The 12,656-nt window shown below is 50.8% G+C and overlaps 1 protein-coding gene across 1 annotated transcript in view; it reads right to left on the bottom strand.

Annotated features, from left to right (window-relative positions):
• The window catches only part of LOC112106607 (erlin-1), a 49,909-nt gene extending 39,593 nt beyond the window's left edge, over window positions 1-10,316 (bottom strand). Inside the window, exon 1 of the mRNA XM_024199962.3 lies at window positions 10,274-10,316. The gene's annotated coding sequence lies outside the window, so the exon portion shown is untranslated. The remainder of the gene's footprint in view (window positions 1-10,273) is intronic.
• Window positions 10,317-12,656: the final 2,340 nt, after the last annotated feature.

Genomic DNA, 12,656 nt, shown 5'->3' with positions numbered 1-12,656 from the left:
CTTTCAACGGTTTGTGTACTGCACACTCTGCCCCTTCGGGTTGCAGGAATGGATCCCGCACTGTTGACTAATACGCTGCTCGCTCTCATTAACACGTCACGAGTGGCAGTGGAGTTATTCCTTAAACTATAAAGGCAAGAAGAGTTCGACATTGATCTCGCCACGCATAGTAGCTACGACACGAGATTGCTTGTGGCATTCATGGAGGTGCTGACCACAGTGGAATGCTGCTTTTGAGCTCGGGATCATATCATCATGCACATCTGGGATGACGAGCAGTGGCTGCAGAACTTTCGCAAGATGAAAGCCACACTCATGGGACTGTGAGATGAGCTCGCCCCAACCCTGTGGCGCAAGGACATGAGAATGAGAGCTCCCTGTCGTTGGAGAAGCACATGACAATTGCACTGTGGAAGCTGGCTACTCCAGACTGCTACCAATCGGTCGCTAACCAGTTCGGAGAGGGAAAGTCGACTGTTGGACAGAAGTGTGCAGGGCCATTAATCTCATCCTGCTCCGACAGACCGTAACTCTGGGCAACGTGCATGACATTGTGGATGGCTTTGCACAAATGGGTTTCCCTAACTGCAGAGGAGCAATAGATGGCAAGCATATTCCAATTCTGGTAGCAGACCATCTAGCCACCAAATATATTAATCTGAAGGAGTATTTCTCTATGGTTCTCCAGGTGCTTGTGGATCACCGTGGGCGTTTCACAGACATTAACACAGGCTGAGGTGCATAACGTACGCATCTTTCGGAACACTGGCCTGTTCAGGAAGCTGCAAGCAGTGACTTTCTTCCCGGACCAGAAGATCACTGTAGGGAAAGTCAAAATGCCCATTGTGATCCTGGGAGACCCCGTCTACCCCTTAATGCCGTGGCTCATGGAACCATACACGGGGAACCTTGGCAGCAGCAAGAAGCGGTTCAACAAGAGGCTGAGCAAGTGCAGAATGACTGTTGAGTGTGCTTTTGGCCGTTTAAAGGCCTGCTGGTATTGTCTATACAGGAGGCTGGACCTGGCCGATAAAATTCTTATGCTTACAGCCATGTGCTGTACGCTCCATAATATTTGTGAAGGGAAGGGTGAAAGCTTCACTCAGGGCTGGACTGCTGATACTCAGTGCCTGGAGGCTGAATTTGAACAGCCAGAGTCTAGGGCTATTAGAGGGGCGCAGCATGGGGCCATAAGGATCAGGGATGCCTTGAGGCAGCAATCTGAAGCTGAAAGCCACCAATATTTGTTGCTATGCTCAGGAGTGCAGTGCTTGTAATGCTAGGAGGTGATTGTGACTGGTGCAGATGATGCACTATGAAGGTTTAAAAAAATTGCCTGTTGCTTTGCAGGGCTCTGTTTGCTTTCAATTAATGGAATAAAGATGGCTTTCAAACCAAAACAATTATTTTCTTAAAAAACAACCACCAGAGGAGAGAGACAAACAAAAAAACACATCAGCACTGTGGGGGATGGGGGAAGGGAGGGTCCCAGGAGGAGGTGGGGTCCCAGGATGGTTAAAGATTTCTATATGTCTGGGTATCACATGCAACCTTGTCCTTTGGAGTACAGTGCAGCGGGTACCGATTTCAGCAGAGCTAAACCGCAGAGGGAGTGCAGTGGGTACTGGGAGTCCGCAAGGCTGGACTGTGACGGGGCAGGAGTGGAAAGCAGCAGGTACAGACTAGAGCCAGAAGGTTCATCAAAGTGTGTTGGCAGTGTCTGGGGGCACATGGGAAAGAGTTTTGTGACAGTGGCTGCAGGGGAGGGCGGGTGCGGAGCTGCTCCGTTTCCAGTGCTAGTAGTGCCTGGAGTATGTCCACTTGGCACTCCATAACATTTAAGAGCCACTCCGTAGCTCTGTTCTGGCATGCTGCGTTCTCCTTTCGGTCCCTCTTCTCGCTGTCCTGCCACTCCGTCAATTCTTGTTTTTTGGCAGCGGAGTGCATCATGAAATCAGTGTTCCAGGACCATACTGTACACTGGGCTGATGGCTCTTGGGGAGAGCCAGCACTGTAGTGGGGGCCTTATAATCATTATTGTTCCCACATTTTCCACAGGCTGTGTTCAGTATAGAAGATATCTCGCTGCTGAGGATGAGCAGGGAATCAAGGGAGGGTCTTCTCCAAGACTGCGGCTTCCGCCCTGTGTGCAGCACTGGTCGCTCCCCCCCCAGTGATGGCAGAGTGGCACAGGAAAGTTACCCTTAATGGGGCAAGAAACAAACCAACTCTGCCAAAGAACCTGCGGCAGCAGATTGCCCAGTATCTCCATCAGAGTTTCCTGGAGATCTCTGAGGCAGATTCCCGTGAAGTGAGGGTGTCAATCAACACCCTGTTCCGCTGCTCAGACTAGGCATATGGTGGTACGTGCATTATACAGACACAAGCCTGCTTTCTGCAACCCTCCTGCCTCCAACAACTCACTTCAGCAATTCCCAAAATCAAAGCCACTTACCAGGGGCCTCCTCTCCTGTTTGATCTTCGCCAAGCTCCGACAGCTGTGATTGGCTAGCCTCCTCCAGGGTAGAAAAGAGCTCCTGGCTGCATGCAGCTCTGACCTCCGAGTCAAGCTCTGCCTCTGGGTCCCCCTCCGCATCCTCATCCAAGATTTCCTCCTCCTGGCTTGGTCCACTCTCGACTGCCACGTGAGCCACCAAAGTATCCATTGTGGCCTTCGCAGTGGAGGTGGGGTCGCCACCGAGTATTGCGTCCAGCTCTTTGTAGAATTGGCAGCTCATGAGCGCCGCACCAGAGCAGCGGTTTGCCTCATGCGCCTTGTGGTAGGGGTTCCACAGCTCCTTCATTTTGACTCTGCACTGCAGTGTGTCCCGGTCATGGCCCCTTTCTGTCACGCATCGTGAAATCTGCCTGTAGGCGATATAATTCCTACAGTTGGAGCACAGCTGGGACTGGACAGCCTCCTCTCCCCAAATGCTGATGAGGTCCAGAAGCTCGGCATTGCTCCAAGAGACTACTGCATGCGTCACCAAGCAAACAGGAAGGGGACTTTCAAAATTCCAAGGAATTCAAGGGGTGGGGCTCACAGCTGGTCACCTGAAGGCAGGGCAGTAGAGTTCAAACTGATGACCAGAAAGGCAAGAACAGGCATTGTGGGACACCTCCTGGAGGCCAATTGCAGTGCTGTAATCAACCAGGGTGTCTACACTGGCACCGCAGCTCTGTAGCCCCGGCGCAGAAAGCTGTACGCCTCTCATCGGAGTGGTTTTTTTACAGCACCGCAACTGCGCAGTTTCTGCACACTAAGTGGCTTGGCAGTGTGTATACCTCAGGAATTACACCGCAGAAAGCTGCTTTGCTGTGCAGAAACTTGCCAGTGTAGACAAGGCCTAAGATACAGGAGTCACTAGGCTCCATGAATTGCATTATTCAGAAAGTCAGACTAGATTATCATGAATCGCTTCTGGTATTAAAAATCTATTAAAAGCTTAATATAGTCCCTGGAGTATATTTAAGTGAGCAAGGTTCTTGAGTTTCAGTGGCATAAATAGCTGCACACACACACACAAAAAAAAAAGGACAAAAGTGGCTTCCCATTTGTGCTAGAAATACAGGCAGGCACATCAAAGAATGACAACATGGCTAAAGCATGGCTGCATTTTGTTGTGTAGATAGGACCCCTAACTATGTGCTCAATCCACATTAAAGTTTTGAGTAATTAGTATCAGGAAACAGTCACAAAACACAGGCCCAATAACACAATATCCTTCCTCTCAAACTGGCCCAAAAGGAAGTCCCAGAAGCTCTGCAGGAAATCATATGACAACCAAATCTTTTCTGGGGAGCAAATTCTACCGTCCCGCAGAAAGGATTCCAAAAGCAACCAGTACTTAAGAAACTATTATTCCACACAACCAATCTCATTACCCAATGCTCAGTGTCCAACCTCCCATTTCTGAGTAAAGAGCTGCCTCCCACTCCACTGCCAATATCCTGGATCTCTCCCAATAAAGCTTCAGGCCAAGGCATGACAGAGCTGATGCTGTGGACATGCTTGTATACTGTCAGTCATAGAATGCAGCTGTCCTGTCTCAGAGACACAGCAGAGGCGTGCAACAGCACACCAAAAAAAACCATTCCAAACCTTCCTTTTAGACCAAACCACAAGAGTCATGATGGGAAACTGTCTTTCATCTCCAGAGCCCACTCTTATGGAGTACCATAGGGATCCATACTATTGATAGATGGGTTGCACGGAGCCAGTAGGTAAAATCATAGGGCCTCATGGACTCAGCAAATACATGGATAATACCCAGCTATCCAAATACTGAAGGAAACATAGTGCCGGATGAAGAGAAGATGATGAAACTACACCTGGCTTGGATGGATGCAATACTGGTGGAGTAAAATGCTTCAAAGAACTTGCTACCAGCATATTACCTCTCCTCAGATAGTTAAGTCTATAGACACAATCCTGGACCCATCATAAATCTCTGGCTGCGGAAAGATCCTCTTCCATCTACGCTTGTCTCAGCTTGTCAGACTCAGGCCCAGCCACAAGTGACCTGAGCATTTGTGACCTTTCAACTAGATTACCGCAGCAATGTATTTAGAAATGAATTCACCGACATAAGGCTCCAGCTGGTTCAAACTGCAGCAGCTCACCTTCTTAGCAACACAAACACTCAGAAGGACATCACTCTGGAGCCTGGCTCCTGCACTGGCTCAGTTTAAATAAGGAGTCACATCAATGAGTCCTGCCTTCAAAACTCCTCCACAGAAACACCTGGCTACCTAAAGGAACACCTCAGCCACAGGAACCACTGGTGACTGTATCCTTTTAAGGTCCTGTTTCAACACCAAAGTCATACTCTAACCATGACTGGGGACACAACAGTATGTTAAGTGGTTCCACGTGATACAGCTGAACTTGTGGCGTAGATGGGCCTAGAATGACACTGCAAAAATCAACTTAGGTTTAGGTTCTGAAAATAAATCTAGTTTAAAAAGGGCCTCCCATCAACAGAAATGTTTCCATGGAAACCTTTCCCCTCTTCTATTCTCACAAAAGCTTTTTTAAAGGAACACAACACGTTCTGCAGCATTTGTAGCCTGAACATTGCAGATTCATGGCCAAATGCAGTGTGGGCACAGATTAGAAACCGACTTGCCCATTTTTATTGTCTAAGCAGTCATGTGCAGTGAATATGATTTTCAAATTCTGTCAGATAAGATGGTATTAGTAACAAACAAGGAAATTAAATAAAAATCTGTTTGTGCGCCTCGCAGCACCCCTTTTAATTCTCCAGGGAACTGGAAGTTACAGTGGCAAAGTGACAGAAGAATCAAGGGTTCAGTACTTAATTGGTTTGTCAAGTATCTTGGCCTCCTCATTAAATGAACTTGGCCATTAATTTTACTGCAACTTCTGAAACCTGTAAACAGCTAAGTAAAAGCCTTTGAATGTAGAAAGAGTGTACAGCTGTCCTCAGCAAGCTGTTCTTATTTTGCTACTGCAGACACTCAGTCAAACCTATAATTTAAGGTGATCTGCAAAAAATGTAAGTCACCTAATTTATGCCTTTTTTGCTTCTTTATACTGTACATATATTTTCTTCTCTCCCCTCAAAAGGCAGATGTAGTGCTTGTTTTACCTTTAGAAATCACAAGGTTTCACTTTCTGCTTTTGATGAAGGTGTCTCCTTAAAGAGCCAAACAAAGAACTGGAAAAAGAGTTCTCCGCCCTAAGCAGAAAAGGCAGATCTTCAGATATCTTCCTTCTCAACTGTTTGTCAGACATTTCAGTTAAATGTGAGTTTAATTACAATTTTAGATAAACTGACTAAAAACCCTTTCCTCTCGGTTGACTCAGGAATTGCTTCCTTCACACAGTACCACAACCCTACTGGCTCTCCAGATAAAAATGGATAGCAAAGACCCAAAATTTGCAATTAAACACTTCTAAACAGCTAAAAAAGGGTTAACACTCCCCCCCCCCCTCCTTCTTCACCCAGCAAATTTAAGATTGCACATTTTTTTTTAGGAACATAGCAATTTTCATACTGGATCTGACTTTACTCCTGGGGGAATTCTGCACCACTGCGCAAGGCAGAATTTTGCAGAAATTAATGTGTGTGTAGAATTTCTTTTTTTCCCCACAGAAACGGGCTGCAGAGATGTTGGCTGCCATCAGGGGCCGCTGGACCCGGCAGAGCCCAGCTTACAAATAGAAGACAAGGCTGGGGGAAGGTGGAGTGGACTGGAGGGTTCCCAGCAGCTGCAGTTCCCAGCATGCCCTGAAGAAAGGAGGTGGTGGCACACAGGAAACTCTGTGCAAGCCCAGGACCCAGTATCAGGCTGTTTCTCCTCTGGATCCCTGGGTAGGAGATGAGTGTGTCTGGGCTGGGGAAGGCCCCACAGCTGGGCTCTGAGGGGTGTGAAGGCTCCAGGATGGGGCCAGGGATGAGGGGCTTGGGGTGCAGGAGGGTGCTCCGGGTTAGACCAATGTGTTCAGAGGGCAGGAGGGGGATCAGGGCTGTGGCAGGGGACTGGGGTGCAGGGCGGGCTCAGGGGTGCAGGCTCCAGGTGGTGCCTACAGCAAGCAGCTCCCGGAACCATGTCCCCCTTCTGGCTCCATGGCGCAGCCAGGCGGATCTGCGCGCTGTTCCATCCGCAGGCACTGCCCCTGCAGCTCCCACTGGTCGGGAACCATGGCAAATAGGAGCTGCAGGGGCAGCATCTGAAGATGGGGCAGCGTGCAGAGCCGCCTGGCCACGCCTCCACGTACTACATAGGAGCCGGAGGGGGATCATGCTGACTGCTTCCTGGAAGCTACATGGAGCGAGGCAAGCCCCCAACCCCGCTCCCCGGTGGGAGGTGAGGGCCAGATTAAATGGTCTGATGGGCCGGATGTGGCCCAAGGGCCATAGTTTGCCCACCCGTCATAAGGGTTTCTTTAACAATACCGACAAAAAATTCCCCCAGGAGTAGAGAGTTGCAGACATACTTGCTGACAGGTATTTTGAAATAAATTACCAAAATAATTGGAACTGGTGTGATTATATAGTGTTATTTTGACAAATAAAATTTGCAGAATTTTGCAGTTTTAAAATATTTTGTGCAGAATCTTTAATTTTTTGGTGCAGAATTCCCCCAGGAGTATGACTTGTAGTCTGGTATCTTATCTCCAAGAGAAGCCAGTTCAGGTATTTCAGAGGAAGATGCAAGAACCCTTGGAATGGCTACTTATGGAAAAGCATCTTGCAAAGGGAGTTCCTGCCTTAACCCAACTACTGACAAACTGGGGTATGCACAAAAGGTGAGAACTCACACACTAGGCTATCCCAAACTTCCACATTTGGGAGTGAAATTTGTCATGTGTCATCTCTACCCAAAACAGGATTTTAATACTTAGAGAAAACTCCCTTGAGCTCCTAAGTTATGGGACTGTTAAGACTTTTTCCCATCGTAAAAAAATATTCTAGACACAATCTGCCCTTCCCTCAAACAGGCACAAAAGTGGCTGAGATACAGCCTTGTTTACTTGGGGTAGGGAGCAGGACTTTGATCAGAAAGTACAGCCTCAGCTCTTTGATGTCTTGCTTAGTCTACTGGGGAAGAATGTTTGTTAAAAGTGGCAACGTATTTTGTATGAATAGTTACTTTAAAAAGTTCCTGCCATTACATCTATGTTGATAGACTCTTAGTGTAGATCGGGGCAGGAAAACTTTTTTGCCTGAGGGGGGCCACATCGGGTTTCCAAAATTGTATGGAGAGCTGTGCCTCCCCAAACAGTCAGGTGTGGCCCAGCCCCCTCCCGCTTCTCGCCCTCCCGCCCCCAACCGTCCCCCGCCGCCCCATCCAACCCCTCCTCTCATTCCTGACTGCCCCCCCGGGACCTCTGCCCCATCCAGCCACCCCTTCTCCCTGACTGCACCTGGAAACCCTGCCCCTGACTGCCCCATCCAACCCTTCCTCTCATTCCTGACTGTCCCCCCCGGGACCTCTGCCCCATCCAACCACCCCTTCTCCCTGCCTGCCCCCCACTGCCCCATCCTGACTGCCCCTCCGGGACCCCTGATCCCATGTTCCCCGCCCTCTGACTGCCCCACTCCCTATCCACACCTCCGCCCCCAACCACCACCCCTAACTACCCTGCTCCCTTACCGCGTTGCCTGGAGCACAGGGGGCTGGCAGCACTACAGCTGCGCCGCCCAGAGCACCAGGACAGGCAGCCACACCACCACGCAGCACAGAGCACCAGGTCAGGCTGCAGCTCTGCAGCTGCGCTGCCCCAGGAGCTCGCAGCCCCACCGCCCAGAGTGTTGCACCAGCGCTGCAGTGAGCTGAGGCTGTGGGGGAGGGGGAACAGCAGGGGAGGGGCCGGGGGCTAGCCTCCCAGGCCAGGATCTCAGGGGCCAGGCAGGAGAGTCCCAGGGGGTTAATGTGGCTGGTAGTTTGCCCACCTCTGGTGTAGATCATCATCAGTGTTACTGACCACATAAGGAATAGTTATAGGTGTTTATATTTTATTAAAACCCCTCTTCGCATTACAGTTTTTAAAAAGTTAATACACTGACTTCTAATAGTATACTATATTACTCTTCATTTTTTTCATTTTTGACTATACTTTTGTATCATTGTATGAAAAGGTTTCAGTGATGCGGCCCTCAGGCCAATGTACTAGTCCTCCTGTGGCCCTCATGGTGATTTGAGTTTGAGATCCCTGTCCTAGAACAATCTGGGACAAGCTAGTCCTTTCCTGACTGACTAGCTTGGTGCAAATCTGACTAGCTGTGATGACTAGCTTGGTGCAAATCAGAAGAGTGGTAGAGACCAAAGGGCCGCTAGAGGAATGGCAGAGAACCAAAAGCTTCCCACTTCTGAGTGTTTAGGGTGGGAAGGGGAGAAGCTAGTCCTCTATTTTTGCAGAACCTATGCTTTTCCTTTGTTTGAAAGAGTGACATTTCTACTGGCTGAGATTGCAAAGACTCAGGTGTAACTAATGCACAGTCTTGTCTTCCTGTATCTGCAGACAAGACAGCATTAGGACTTCTGCAGCTGCTGCTCAGAATTTTGCTAAGCAGCCGCAGAATAAAGTTATCAAGTTTCTGGGTAAGTCTCCCTGTGGCTGCTCAGAACTGTAGGCAGCAGTGAAATTATTCACAGGGGAAGAGAGCCCAAAACCACAGCAGCTTAGGATAGAATGTGTCTGTGTTCACAAGAGTCAGCCTAAGAAACCCACAGCTGACAAATGAGGCTATCAAGAAACTGGTGTAATGATTGCCTGTCTCAGCAAGCACCAATAGACAGCCATACCAGAACATGTCCCCTAGGACATTTCAGCTTCAGCTTGATTAATATGCTCACACTTTTTCACACAGCACACACCACCATACTCTTCATCATGATTAAAAATGCCCCAGCGAGAATAAACTCAGATGCACTTCCTAAACACAGACCTCAGCAGCCAGGAGTCTGGATGGCTGCTTTAGTCACCCCACCTGCTGCAAATCAGAGTCTGGGAGTTTCTCCACACGACCTACTAAAACTCTGGAGAACATCAAGTACTGCTCTTGTACATCCTGCAATGCAACGTGAACATTCATCCATTTACCTCACATCACCCAGCCTCTCCTGAAAACATGCACCAGGCCCTGTAAGGAAGAGCTGCTTTACCTACTGTTTGGGTCTGTTCTACGTGGGCTCTTAGGACATGTCTACACTGAGATTAGACACCCGCGGCTGGCCCGTGCCAGCTGACTCCGGCTCGTGGACCTCAAGCTAAGCAGCTGTTTTATTGCTGTGTCCATGCTCGGAGGCTCCCCGCTCGCAGGGTCCTTGGGCCCGGGGTCCAGCCCCAGCCAGCCGCGGGGGTCTCAGCGCAGCGTTACGTGCCCTCAGCACTAACGGGTGAGGCAGCAGCACGTTATAGCGCCCGCCTGACACCGGCCCGCTCCGCCTCGGGCTCGCTTTCTGAAGCGGAAAGAAACGGTCCTGCCGCTTTCAACACCAGCCCAGGAGCAGGCTGCTGCCGAGCGGCCCTTCCCCAGCGCAGCAGGCCCCTCGCTCCTCCGGAGCCGTGTCCCAGCAGGCCCAGCCAGGGGCTCGCCAGAGGCCCGCCGGGAACGCTCCGGGCCGCAGCGAGGAGCCCCCGGCCCCGCCCCGGAGTAGCGGCTGCCCGGCCAGGCATGCGGTGGGGGGCTCTGCCGCCTCCCCAGCAGCAGCCCGGGCCCGTGGCGAGCCGCGGGGACAGCACGCTCCCCAGGCCAGGCATGTGGCGTGAGGGGGTCTCTCTGCCTCCCGCCCCCCGTACCTACTCAGCGCCGCCCCTCACGAGCCACCGGACACGTCGCTCCCACGCATGCGCAGCTAACGCCGCTCGCTTCCACCTCCTACCAGCCAACCACCGAACAGAAGGGCTCAGGTACGGTAAGGCAGCGAGAACAAAATACTTGTCGTCACGGATCCGCGTAGTACCAGGAGCCCCCCTACCGAATCCGACGCGGGGGCGGGGCTCAGTGCTGGGGGAGGGGCTGGGCCGTGTCACACTGTGGGATAAGGGGCAGCGCTGGGGGGTGGGGGCAGCTGGGGGGCAGCGCTCAATGCTGGGGTTGGGGGGCGGGGCTCAATACTGGGGGCCGGGCAGTGCCACAATACGGGGCGGGCTCAGTGCAGGGCTGGGCCGTGTCACACTGTGGGACAAGGGTCAGTGCTGGGGGATGGGGCTTGGCAGTGTCACACGCACTAGGGGCAATGTTCAATGCGAGTGGGCAAGCTGGGCAGTGCTGCATAGGGAGAAGGTGCAAGGCTGGGGACACCACACCGTGAGGGCGATGCACTGTGCTGGGTGGGCGGGGCTGGGATGAGGATTAGTGCTGGGGGCAGAGGCATCACATTGGGAGTGTTGCTCAGTGTTAAGGATTGGGACTGGTGAATGTCACAGTGATGAGTAGGGCTCAGTGGTTGGGGGCAAAGCTCAATGCTGGGGTGGCATGGGGCAGTGCTGGGATCAGAGCTGGGTAGCGTCACACCAGGTAGCACTCATTGCTGGGGTCAGGGCTGGGCAGCTGGGGGGGGGGGGGGGGAGGGGGAGCCGGGGGGGGGGGGTGTTACACAGCAATGTCATACTGTTGGACTATGCACTGAACTGTATAGGTGGGGCTGGGCAATCTCCCTGAGATGAGGATCAATGCTGGGGGCAGAGGTGTCACAATGGGGGTGATGCTCAGGGTTGGGGCTAGCAAGGGTAACTCGGTAGGGGCAATACTCAGTGGGTCAGTGGCGCTGAGGTTTAGTGCTGGGGGCAGGGCTGGGTAATGTCACTGTGTCATTCTTCTGTAACATTGTTTAAAAGTGGGGTGACACCTGAAAAGCCAATGCTCTCCCACATCTTTGGTCCCCATTGTTAATTTGTGGAACAGAAGGGCTGCTCCTTTTACAACAGCGAGTTACCTCAGCTACAGCCACCAGCTAAAGTGGGGTGGTGGGAGTGATCCTCCAGCCCCATCCCCTCTGGCAGAGAGCTGGCTACAAAGTAAAACTTCTACAGCAGGGGAATCTCTAAGCGGCTTTGTGAGGGTAGCTGTGAAGTGTTTTGTGCCACCCAGGCAGCACAAACTAGGCCAAGAAAAAGCTGAAAATGACTACAACAGTAATGTCTACATTTCCTTACAAACAGGATAAAAATGTAAAATACACTTAGTTTCCAAGTGCCAATAGCATGATCTCCCACCTATGGCACAAGCAAGCATTTAAAAACCAGGCAGTGATGACTCTCTCCTCCAAAATATACTGGATTCTGGCTTGAAGAATTGACCATCTAGAATTTAGACCTGAAGTTACAAATAGGAGTGGGGGGGGGGGGGGGGAGAGTAAACAAAAATAAAGGAGAGGAAGGAAGGTGTGTCGTAGGTGAGGGTAGGTGTGGAATGAAAGGGACAGGCCAATGCACCCTAAAGAACAACAGAAGGTATCTCAATTATGACCATTTTCACTGTCTGCCCTCTCTGACAGAAGTATAGAGCCTGCAGAACTCTGCACTGTTCTCACGAACATTGCAGATACAGGACTCCTGATTCTCCTATAGTTACAGACCTCCACTAAGTACTCTACAATAACTGGGGATACGACAATTACTTCTAGGACAGTTTGCTGAAAGACAGTGAAAAACAATTCAAGGCTGTTGGTGGCATTCACGGAGCAGTTGCATACACCAGAGTGCCTCTTCTGGGCCTAAGAAATGAGACGTGACTGGTAGGATCACATTCTAGTGCAGGTTTGGGACAATGAGCAGTGGCTACAGAACTTTCGGATGTGAAAAGCCACATTCCTGGATGCATGTTAAGCTCACCCCAGCCCTCCAGTAAATGGACACCAGAATGAGAACTCTATTGACAGTAGAGAAATGAGTAGCAATCGCACTCTAGAAGCTTGCAACCCCAGACTGCTACTGATCAGTGGAAATCATTTTAGAGTTGGAAAAATCCACAGGGGGAGGAGGGGCTACCATCATGCAAGTGTGTAGGGCCAGTTATCTGCGACCCAGGACTGTGACTGTTGGCAATATGCAGAACATAGTGAATAGATTTCCAGTAATGGACTACCCAAACTGAAGTGGGGCCATACACAGCATGCATATTCCTCTTTTGGCAACAGGCCACCTTGCCACAAAGCACATCACCAGAAAGGGCTACTTT

This window comes from Terrapene carolina, unplaced genomic scaffold (genome assembly GCF_002925995.2).
Source record: "Terrapene carolina triunguis isolate 2854851 unplaced genomic scaffold, T_m_triunguis-2.0 Scaffold148, whole genome shotgun sequence".
NCBI lineage: Eukaryota > Metazoa > Chordata > Testudines > Emydidae > Terrapene > Terrapene triunguis.
The sequence above is the reverse complement of the archived record's forward strand: the minus strand, read 5'-3'. Positions and strand labels throughout refer to the sequence as shown.